Raw genomic sequence first — 12,015 nt, 5'->3', positions numbered from 1 at the left:
ATGGTCGAACTTTCTTGAAGTGTAGTTCTGGATAGATGGAGACGAATTGGTGTCGCAGCGAGTTTACGGCGTCCCCAGCGGTTGGAAACTGACACATACGTAGTTTTGCTCATTGAAAGCTGAAGACCAACTGAAGAAGCATAAGTTGGCGTAATATCAAGAGCTGATTGTAGGGTGGAGGCTTGAGTCAACAAGTCGTGGTGGGTGCTCCACACAGTGATGTCATCAGCATAAAATAAAAACTTAATATCAGTCGCATCATGCAAGCGCCAAGCAAGGGGGAGAATAGTAATATTAAATAATGTGGGCGATAATACCGATCCCTGGGGTACGCCGCGAAGAGGCACAAAGGTTCCGACGGCCTCACCACTGGGGCGTATGGCAGAGTGTCGGCCTTCTAGTTAGGATTTTACAAAATTGCGCACTCTAACGGGGAAAAGCAGCATGTCAAGCGATTCCAGGATAGCAGCATGACTGATATTGAAGTTCGCCTTTTAAACGTCCATGGTAAGTACGGTATGTACATTGTGGCTAAGAGTTGATGCTAGAACTAATGACGCCAAGACAGCCAGTCCATTTTCTGTACCTATGGACTTCCGAATGCCGGTTTGGGCGGGGTGATAGAAGCCGTGGTGCTCAAGCCACCATGACAGTCGTGTGGCAAGCATTTTTTCGGAAAGCTTGCACAAAGTGGGCGTAAGCGATATAGGCCGGAAATTACCAAGGTCTGTCGGCAGCATTCCCGGCTTTTGGATGGGGATCACAATAGCCGATTTCCAATTTTCTGACACGACGCCTTCTATCCATACCTTGTTGATGGTGGCGAGGAGTTGAGGGAGTACAGCGGAACTGAAGTTCTTGTACACCTCGTACGGAATGGAGTCCGCACCGCGTGCAGTCTTCCGACCAGCCTCAGCTATTCCTGCAAGCAACTCGGGCATGGAAAATGGGCTTGCGATTTCCTCGGCGTCGACTGTAGATGGTAGCCTGACGACAATGCTGGGATGCCAGCCAGGGAGGCTCCAGTGGACCTTGAAGGCAACACGTCACAATTCGGCAAAAACTTCAGCGCTGCCTCTCTTGCAAAATCATCCGGAGCTAAGTTAGCAGCGAAGCATACTGTGGCCGCTGCGTCAGGATTTCGGGAACCATGTTCAATAGCGTGGAATGTTCGCCATAAAGAAGCATTCGATGAATTTGTCGAAAACTGCTCACACCACGCATGCCGCATAATAGCCTTCGCGAGAGATCACGTTCGTATCTACGAGCCTTGGCAGTAAGGTAATTCAGACTTATGCGTGCTTGTGCAGTAGTCGAGTCTCGGGAAGCTGCCATCTCTGCTTGTCGGCGAGCTGCCTACAAGTGAAGCAGATCCCCATCCGGCGCCGGGCGATTGACGTCTGTTCAGGTGACAGATGTAGCCTTGTGAAGCGCAGTTTTTATGCAGTCCATACGTAGTGTAGATGACTGCAGAGAGAAATCTTCGAGGGTGGTGTGAAAGATGTCCCAATTGACCACAGAAAACCTACGGCGTAATCGGCGGGCCCGTAACGGATGAACACCGATAATAATAGGGTGGTGGTCACTACCCCAGCAGTCATGATCCAGGTGCCAAGAGGGAGTGCCGGGTACGGACCACCACGTAAGGTCCGGAGCATATGTTGGACTGCAAGCGTGGCGCACAGGCCGCGTTGCTGAATCGGGATGGTTGAGAAAAACAAACAACGCATCCGCGAAGGCGTCCCGCACACGCCTACCATGGGGGCTTGAAGTGTGGTATACCCAGTCTGTGTGAGGTGCGTTCAAGTCACCACCGACTAAAATAGGGCACTATAATAGTAACGCTATGTTTAGAGGTACACGCATGAGTCCATACAGCTCTGCATCAGGAAATTTATTCGTCTCGACAACACTGGCCGCATAATGTTTGGGGCACCAATGTGGCCGTGGCAGTCCTAACTTAGATTGTTTTGCTCAGTCGGCGTTACAGGCCAGAGGGGCTATCATGCTTCTTAAGATGCTTCCCGGCGACAAAAAAAAGGGTTACGCGCATCACTTCCGCACAAAGTAGGTAACCAATGAAGTGTGCTTTTAGTGTGGTCCGAAGGCACAGCGATACTTGTAGGGCGACCTGCCGATGCTAGCCCACTAGTTTAATATCGCACCTGTCTTGAGGCCGCACCTCGGAGGTGCTGGACGAGTCACATCTTGATGCACCGCGCTTCACCGCGCTGCCAAAATGAAACTCTGCTAAATAACTTCTGCTGCGAACGAAAACAACTGCATGGCTTCGACGCGTTGCAGAGAGTAAGCTGGTACTGCCGCATTCGGCTGCAAAAATTCAAATAACAATAGAATTCGAAGAGTGTCTGAAGAATTCATTGTCGCGTAGTCTTACGCAAAGAAATGACACTATATATGACAGCATACTACAGCACTGTGTATATGATCCTCCTACCCGTCCGTCCCTGTTTTCAATCCAGCTCTTTTCACACAGATGACAACTCTTTTTATAAGATACGAATAATCAGCGATCATAATTTCTTGAGCCTTACGGGAACACAGGCGTTAACGAGGGTAACTATGTAGCTGACATAGTACGCATTTTCACAGTGGCTGCTAATGCGCTTATTGTATCCCACAGCAGGGTCACTGAGGGTCGAAAACTGTCCCTTAAATTCTTCAAGCGACAAATAAATTATGATCATAGATGCCTTTTAAATAAAAAAATATGAATCAATGTGCAGCATTCATTCGTCACGCCCGATGACAATGAAGAATATATCACTCGATATAGGTGATTGCTAGCCTCCTACCAAAAAATGAAAACCATCTGTAGCGCACTTAGGCCAGAACGAAGCGTCGTTTGTTGAGCGGCAGCCGTCGACGCCGGGTTTTCTGCCGGGTCACCAACTGTATGGTCTGCGAACCGTAACGCTCACCTACCCTAAAAAAAAACTGCCTCGATTTGATTTTCAGCCCGGGTACGACCAGCTGCTGGGAAAGCAATTGCCTCCAGAGGTTGATTCTATGGGAGAGTGTCATCAAGAGCTGCCCTTGAAAGGGAAAGCTCAATATTTATTACTGGAAGCTGATGACAATGTTGAGGTTGTCTGTGACCAGGCTTAGTGGTAGGGGTGTCTGTGGCAAAACGCGACAGCGAACGCATGTCCAACAATCTGGGAAAAAAAATTAGAGCATTGAAATCATGTAAGGTATTGTTAAGGAAATATTGACGGTAATGGTCCGTTCTTTCGATATGCAGCAAATTGTTTCTTTTCGAAAGCTTCCATCACACGAATCGAGCATTTAAGGCAGTATAAACACCAATGGGGAACACTTTTGACGACAAGAAAAACGTTAAGTGCAAAAAATTTTAATCCTGCCGATGGGAGATACGTGGATATATTGATTGTTATAGTGAAATCTTACAATACACGAAAAAAATTGCGTCATAAATTGGTTTCTGTTCCAAAATACTTTTTTCCAGAATTCGTGGGTATGAAAATGCCCTATTTTCTTGCTTAGCGCCCCACCACCAACTAAATGAGAAACTATATTACTACTGATATTCTTTTACTATGGCCCACTGCATGCCTTCTACAACTGAATTTAAGGTTCACTAGATTTGTCCTAAGCGCAGAAAGAAATTGAGAACGAGCCCTTGGTGAGCAAAAAAGTTTTCACAAAGGCATTAAATTCTCCACGCTTTATTTTTCAAAACTGCTCAGGTCAGTCAAACTGGCGTCCTAGACCACATTCAATGTTTATTGGTTACCGTTGGCTATTGGTTTTACCTTAAGTTGAAAAAAAAATTCTCGTCATGGGAGAGAGTTAGGTAAGGAGGCAGAGGGAAGGGAGGGATATTAACAGTACTGCATATTGGGCGAGTTGGTTGACATACATCTTGCAAAATTTTAGCGCAAAAAACACGGACAGAAGGGGTAGACGACACGAGCGCTGTGTCGTCTACTCTTTGTGTCCGTGTTTTTTGCGCTAAAATTTTGCAAGAGGGATATTAAGGAGAAAGGTGCTGTGGTTGGCGACCTTGTACTGAGGAAGAGGGATAGTGGGATTGAGTACGAAAAAAGAGAAGGGGCGAGGAGCACAGTCATTATTAGTACTTCAAGCCAGCCGCTCCCAGGAAGCTCAGGAGTGCCTTGTAGGTCTTGAGGGTTGTTGATTGATGTGGTCACGGCCTCAGGATCGTTTGCTCCGTTAAATGGCGTGGATGGAGGCGGTGCAGAGCTTAATACAACGTGTGTCTCGGTTGACAAAGGAGGGCATACAAACAGGTGATGCACAGTTGTCTCTTCTCAGCCACAAGTTTCACAAGCAAGGCTGTCGGCCATCACAATCTGGTACGTGTATTGCTTTGTAAATGCAACACCAAGTCATGGACGGCACAGCAAAGTTTCGTCACGACGCGGCATATTATAGAGAAGGCGAAGGCGCAGTCCAGGATCCAGTGCCCCGAAACGACAATTGAAAAACTGGCCCGTATTCCACGCAAAAAGGGTGTGCTCCATGGCCAACCTGCGTAGCTCACACGCTGCGTCAGCTCTTGGTATAAGAATACAGACTTGAATTCACTCATTGTGGGCAGATCGGGCAGCTTCGTCCGCGTGGTGGTTGCCTTTGTTACCGCAGTGTCCTGGAAGCCATTTAAAAATGACATCATGACCTTTCGATATGGAGCAGTGGAAAACCTCGCGAAACTGCAACTAGTTGGTCATGCTACCCGTGGCGTGGAGCAGCTTGCAGGCTCTGGAGGGCTGCTTTGGAATCAGTGAAAACTGACCATTCATGTGGAGGCTCTTGGCTGATGAACTCAACTGCAGCCCTAAGGGTAGCTAGTTCCGCGGCAACTGGGGAACTGTGGTAGGGCGCCTTCGCCTTCATCAAGGTAAACCTCGCTGGGATCACCACAGTGCCCCCGGAACTAATTGAGATAACGGAGCCATCTGAGTAGACATTGATACGGTGATGGTGGTTGGTATGTAGTAGTTCCAACGTAATGTGTTTGGGAGTAGCCAATGATGCCTGATTGTTCTTAATTTTAGGAATTGAAAGGTGCACCAGAGGGTTATGCAGATTCCATAAGAGCAAGCATGATCTTGAGGCAGGAGTTAGTTGCGATGGATGATAGGCGCGATATGAAATAATCAATTTGACGATTGCAGCTGGTGGCCTATAATTACCGGAGTAGTTCCTGAGATGACTACAGTGGACCCGTGCAACGTGCTGAATATGTGCTCTCGTGGTTTTAACCGCAGGATGTTCTCTGGCGACGACAACTGTTGCTGCTCCAGAAGAACACTTAGGCAGTGCAAAGCTGATACAGAGAGCTTGCGCTTGCACTTGTTGCTGAATATTTTTAAGCTGTACCGCAAGTAGCCCAGTGATAGCGGATGGTCCCGGGTAACTGAGAGTGAACCAAGAAACGCTACATTTTGATGTTCTGTGATGGTTTTATTCCATCCTCTAAAAGTATACCCGCCTTCTTCAGGCGTCTCGAATAATATGATCGCAAAAAAGAAAACAATGAACAGTGACTAGCACGCAGAAAGCATTCAGAAAGTTCTCGAAAGACACAAGCCGCGCCGATGCAATGAAATGATGTGGCGTTTCCAAAAGTTCGGACTGCAGAACAGTAAAGAAACTGAGAAACTATAGAAAGCAGAAGCTGTAAAAGATGCCTTGCGAACCTTAGAATCTCACTATGTCCGGCGGTCATGAACAGCTACTTGTACAGCACATTCTGGCAATGAAGCATGCTCCGTTCGGCCAGGCCTCTGCAATGACATTGAGAGCCTCGTGTTGACCTGCCACGAATCGAGCCAATTCGCATGTCCATTGAATAGGCCTCAACGAAACAACAACAGCTGTGACACAAAAATAGAAAAAGTTGCGATGAAGGCAAAAAATTAAAAAAAGACAGGCATCGTGCAGACAAAGTACATGCAGAGCTGAGATGTTGATCTGCGTAGACTTTTGTGGCACATGGAATAAAACAGTCCCGCATCCGTTCTGTGCGCAGTGTCATTGCATAGACTCGCAAAGATTGTCTAGGTGGCCGTCGATCGAACTCCTTGTGCATCTATTGAAACGATAATTATTGTGTTCCTTCATGAAAGACGGCTCATTTCGCCCTTCTACTGATCTTGTTATGCCCCATGATGTGGGGAAAAATGTAATTTTCTGAAGTGCTGATCACAAAGCTGCATAACTGTAGCTCGCAATCAAGCCGCACTCTACCCCCATTCAAAACATAGACATTCTTGGGGGCATACAAATGCATCAAGATAGTATACAAGCCATCACTGGAGCTTCTAGCGCTATGTCAACCATCAGATACCCTCTCGCGCTGTGCTTTTTAAAAAGTCGTCGCCTTGATCGTTCATAGACTCGTCCTAGAATGTGGAGTCAACCAGGATGAGGGAAGTACTCGGTGATTCTTCTGTAGTTGTGCCAGAGAACGATGTACTGCTTTGAGCCAACCAGAACAGAACAGGAACCAGCGCGATTCAGGAGTTCAACACTTATGCTCCTCGGTATTGTCGTCCGCCGGCCGGTGCCGCCTGTGCAGGTTGCGGCCGGTCCTGGTGAAGCACTTTGATCATCTAATTAAATCAGTATTGTGTAGTAGCCATGAATCCTAATCTGCTAATGATACGATATTAAATAAACCCTCGCCGATTTTCTTAACTGACTATAAGAAGCAAGTCATGAAAAGGCAAATTTCCAGTTCGGGATGTTGTTTTATATATTTATAGCGCTTTCTTTAGAACTCAGAGTCATATGCGAGCACTACTGTATGCTGTTATTTTCAGAAGTTTGCCTTGGTAAGTGGGTCAGTTCTTTTTATTTTGTAAAGATATCATGGTTTTTCGGTTTCGAAAATGTTTTAATAACGTGAAATTCGCATATCAAATAATTACTGCGATGAATTTCTCAGCAGGTTACTCTGCACAAATCCGCGTTCAGTACTAAGCTGCACGTTTGAAAACTCCGGTTTATACAGAATTGCAAGGGCTTTCGGCAAATACTGCTGTCGGAAAAGTTTACTGCTTTCATACCATCAATTAAACCTAGAAGAATTAAATCTATGCAACAACAATTTGGGTTGAACTTCGCATTTATGGGAGCGGGGGGAAGGTTTCTGTGAAGTCAAAAAGTGTACCCTAAGAAAACAGGCAGAACGACTTACATGAGAAAGAGGAACGAGGCTTTTCAGGTTCACGATTTGAGCATTCCCAGCTGAACTATGCGCAGACTGCGAACCTCGACACGTGGAGGCAGAAGTTTGTGACCCAGTCTCCAGCTTTCCTGTTTCCGTAGCGTAGCGACCTCTGATTTGGAAAAATACTGCCCTCCTCATGTTTTTGCATCACCTGCAGGCAGCTGTGGACTGTTTACTCTTTACGAGCGGAAAATGTAGATCGCAGCATGTGGCAGTGTGCTGGGCTCTGTCTTCATTGTGGTGATTAATCTCTATGGTCTGTGCTGGCTCATAAATGTTAGTTTTGAATTGACTCACATCTGCCATAATTGGCTGCCCTGCCATAGAAGTGCCAGGTCATGGCTTGCCGATAATCCAGCATATGTGTCAACTGGTGTTGCAGTATAAAGTGTAGTTTATAAAGAGTTCTCGAAGGACCCTTTGCAGTTATTAACGACTTAATACAAAATCCCTATTCTGCTAGAGCAACAATAAATGAGGGCCGAAATAGGCAACACACCATGAAGTATTGTTATTAATTATAACGAAGAACCGCGGAGCCGAAATACCATAACGCGCAGTGCAGAACAATAGGAAACAGCTCGTAATAAACAGCGTAAACGAGAAATGTGCAAGATGGGAGAGGTAGAAAGGCGAAAAAATCTAATAGCAGAGGTTTGTGAAACAGGTAAATTCATGAGATTTATAGGTTCAAGACCATAGTATTGGACAAGGGTTGACATTTCATGAATATATATCTTAATAGAACTGAACTCTAACCGCAAATCGTGCAACGCCTGGGAGCCGTTGCACATCACCAACTACGGGTGCAGTGTCTGGGGCCGTTCCTGATGTGCAGTGTGAGCCTATCCTGCCTTCATGGACGGATCGGCTGTTTGCAACGATGACACTCTTTGAGCGCGTGCCTGCGTTGTGCGTGCGCCGAAGGAAGAAATGGGTGGTGGCACGGCTGTAACACCGAGTCCATGCTGTGCTGGGATTCCTGATGCCACTATCGAATGCGCCATAGAGGCAGCTGATTGCCAGCCAGCAGTAGAATTCCTGACATCTTTGGCACGGCTGTGCCAAACCCATTGTGGCCCCGAAGCGTGGCGTGTCGCCTAGTTATGCTTCCTGTTAGGAGGAAACCGTCCCTATGAAGTAGAACTCCCGCCGTCGAATCTCCAACAGCTAGAAATCCCCTCGGCCCTCCACATCAAGGAGAAAGAGTGCCAAGTATAGGGACGTCTCACTTTCGGCATTGGCGCCAGATATCGTGCAAGTTTGGCTTCAGTACTAGATCTTCATCGTATTGAACGTCCAGCCGCTGCTCATCGTTACACTCGACAACAGTGGGTTTCTTGACCGGGCGACCGCTTGTAATCTGTTTCTCGCCACCAAAATTTATTAAGTACTCCAAATTATTAATTGCACAAGAGTGATATCCAGCGTTTTCACAAAGTTTTGCTTCTCTTTTTTGGGTCCTTCTTTTGAATCTATGAGGCGAGATAACCTTGTCAGCCAATAAGCGCTGCCGGCATTGATTTAGTCCTCCTGTACTGTATGTCCGGCAGATAGCTTCACGTTTCATGTTTTTACATGACACTACGCACCTAATAGTGTGTGTATTCTTGCTAGCCAATTTAGCTAATGTTTTACCAAACCCGACTTTGTCTTCTGATGTTTCTGATTGTCCATGTTTGTGGGGATTATGGGATTATTGCACTGTTCGCTTCCTACTTATTAGAGGAAACGGTTCTTGACTAATTTAAGGTGTATGCCCGCCCCTCCAACCATATACCACTCTGTGTATTTTGGTTTACCGGGATATGATGTACTTAAATGAGTGCGTAAAATGCCCCTCTCGCTGCGTGCAAAGTTAATTTGCTACAAGCTACACAAAGTGCAACTGGCCGTTAAAGCAAGGATAGAAAAAAGGCAATTTTTGAGTCGCCAATAAATCGGCGCATTTGTTATACTCCAGAAAAGATTAAGCATTGTTTCATACATTGCAAATAATGCAATACTCTTGTGGGCTATCTTGCAAACGGCCACTTAACAAAAAATAATCTGACACCGAATTCTGAAGGATATATCTCTGAAGTGAAAATTGTCCATTAACTTTTAGACATGTTCTTTGCGATTGGACTGCACAACCTCTGGAAAACAAGCATGATGGAGCGACAATGTGTATCTTTGATCCGTTAAAAGACCACTTCAGTAGAATGATTGTTCATCTATATGAAGTCTATGCCCAGACCGAGTTCAAACCTGTGTGGCACTCACTCTGGAGTGCTGAGCTAATGATTACCTTTTGCTTTACGGGGATTTAACGTCCCAAAGCGACTCAGGTTATGAGGGACACCGTAGCCAAGGGCTCCGGAAATTTCGACCACCTGTGGTTCTTTAACTTGCACTGACATATCGCGCAGTGCTCAGACCTCTGGAATTTCGCCTCCATCGAAATTCTAGTACTGGGTTGCTTCGGTGTGTCGTATTATGCATCGTGTTGATTTGGCACTGTTTTATTCATATTTATGCATTGTTTATTTACGTACATAGAATACTGCATGACTAAAATAAATATCATGCTCTGTATTTATAATCAATGCCGTGCTTTTCGCCGTGTCAGAACTTTCACGGCAGGACATTGAGAAAGTCGTTGAGAATTTTTTTCCTCTATGCTGGTAGGAAGTGATCTGTTGCCGGCCAATATAGATTTATTAGTTTCACTTAAGTCATCAACGTAACTATAAGCTGCATTTTCTCAAAAAATGACCTTTGGTTTGGAGATCGAATGACGCAGTAACTGACTAACATATTTCGGTGGACACCTGAACCGCGCCGCAAGGGAAGTGATAAAGGAGGGAGCGGAGGGAGTGAAAGGCGGAAGGAAGAAAAAGGTGCCGTAGTGGAGGTCTCCGCCATAATTTCGACCCCTAGAGATGCTTAGCATGCAGTGATATCGCACCGTACAGGGGTGCTTTTTGCGTTTCACCTACACTGAAACGCGGCCTTCGCGGTCGGGTTCGAACCTGAGCACTCTGGCTCAGTAGTCGAGGGCCTTAACTACTGAGCCACCTGATTTACAGTTTCTTTTCTGATGTATCATGTGCAGTACCCATTTTAAACTTGCTTTTGAGTCAGCATCAGGCGATAAAGTTTTTCCCTTGAGCTTTGAAATAGGCTAAAGTATTTTTTTTTTCCGGGGGTGGGGGGGGGGTGACTTTCCATTTGTAGAGCTCTGTGTGCATCTACACCTACACACTTTATAGAAAGCCCTCCACACTTGTTCACTTTCTTACCGGGCGGATTATAATGAAGTAGACAGAACTGCTGCATTTTTTTTCTTTAAGGCGCTAGCTGTTGAGGCGAAGGTTCCCTGTTAACGCCTGTTCATTGTCGTCGCGCCGTGAAGAAACGACCGCGCAACCGAAACTGACGGGAGGGAGGTAAAGGAAGACGGAAAGGCACTCCACCCAAGGCGCAACCGAGCGGAGGCAGGATCCCATACCTTCTTCGTGCACATCAATCGTGCCTTGTGCATCTCGCTAACGTTTCTAAGCGAACGAGTGGACGTAGTCATTTCGGGTCCGTTCAGCCGAGCCTTAATAGAAGGAGGGTTAGAGACGAGCGAGGGTTAGCGGTTTTGCGCCCAAACAACTGATCGCAGTTCATACTGTTTACTAAACTGTTCTCTATAAAGCACTGTGGCTCATTTTCCCCTAGTGTCCGTCGGCAGACCGCAAAGTTGAAAGTGCTACGAAGCCTAGAAGTGGGGGCTGCCGCAGCTGCTGAGGGGAGATGCTCTAGGATCAACGATGTTGGCTCACATGGAGTACCATAACACATCGTGGCTTAGAGTGTGGCACGATAATATTTTGGTTCTGATAATAGCCAGGCTTTGATTAGTTCGAGGGCTGCTTCTCGTTTTTTTTATGCAGAGAGGAACATCGCGGCAGCTTGGAAAGTGTCGTTGAAAAGCAGATATTTCGAGACCTGCTACAGCGTGAATTTTCTCGTGCAGGAATCACTGCTACCTCAAATCTTGGTGTCACTGACGCGCCTTCAATTGTGCAAAATTTGAGGCTGATGTTTATTGCTCCTCACTGGACACCTTTCAATACACATTGGAATAAAATCTGCTAGAAGTGTAAAAGCTTGTGGAGCGATAAGTAATTTGAATGTTTTAGCTCCCATTATCGCAAAAAGTGCCCGTCTTTGGAGTTGGCATCTAAAGCCTGTTTCAAAAAACATTGGCGCCCACCAGAAAATGAGTAGTGTACACTGTGTTGTGCGCGCGTGCTCTTATTCGGCTTTGATTAAGGACATCACACGCTCCAGACCTGTACATATGTCATAGTGCAAATATATTACTTGTATATTGCACCTCCCTGCCCCCTATCCTTTCTGCCTGTCCCCTCACCTCTTTGATTTCATTTCTCCAGTCTGGCTGCTATTTCTTTATTTCCGCTTACCCTACTCAAGTGCTTCCCGTAGCGATGGCAGATGCCTAGGATAGTAAAAATTTTGCCTTCATTTCATTATTTTTTTCAATAAACAACCACTCCTTATGCTACTACTACTAGAAAATGAAATCTAATGTTGGTGTTTTGGAGCTAAAAACGGGGGCCTTGTTCACAATGGAATAACGTCAAAAGGTTCGTCTTTAAAAGCTAGATTATTAACCGCAATGTGTGGTGTTGTCTGTATCACAAGAGTTTCGAGATGAAGCCGTGATGTTGTCAGCTTTTGTTTTTCGATAATTATTACATTTTCCATATCGATTTTGG

At 45.9% G+C, this 12,015-nt stretch overlaps 1 pseudogene; it reads right to left on the bottom strand.

The window, feature by feature from the left end:
• Window positions 1–941, bottom strand: part of LOC149347146 (uncharacterized) — a 38,817-nt pseudogene extending 37,876 nt beyond the window's left edge.
• Between the last annotated feature and the right edge of the window lie 11,074 nt (window positions 942–12,015).

This window comes from Amblyomma mixtum, chromosome 4 (genome assembly GCF_055824585.1).
Source record: "Amblyomma mixtum isolate Tamu chromosome 4, ASM5582458v1, whole genome shotgun sequence".
Taxonomy (NCBI): domain Eukaryota; kingdom Metazoa; phylum Arthropoda; class Arachnida; order Ixodida; family Ixodidae; genus Amblyomma; species Amblyomma mixtum.
This window is presented reverse-complemented; position numbering and strand designations above follow the sequence as displayed.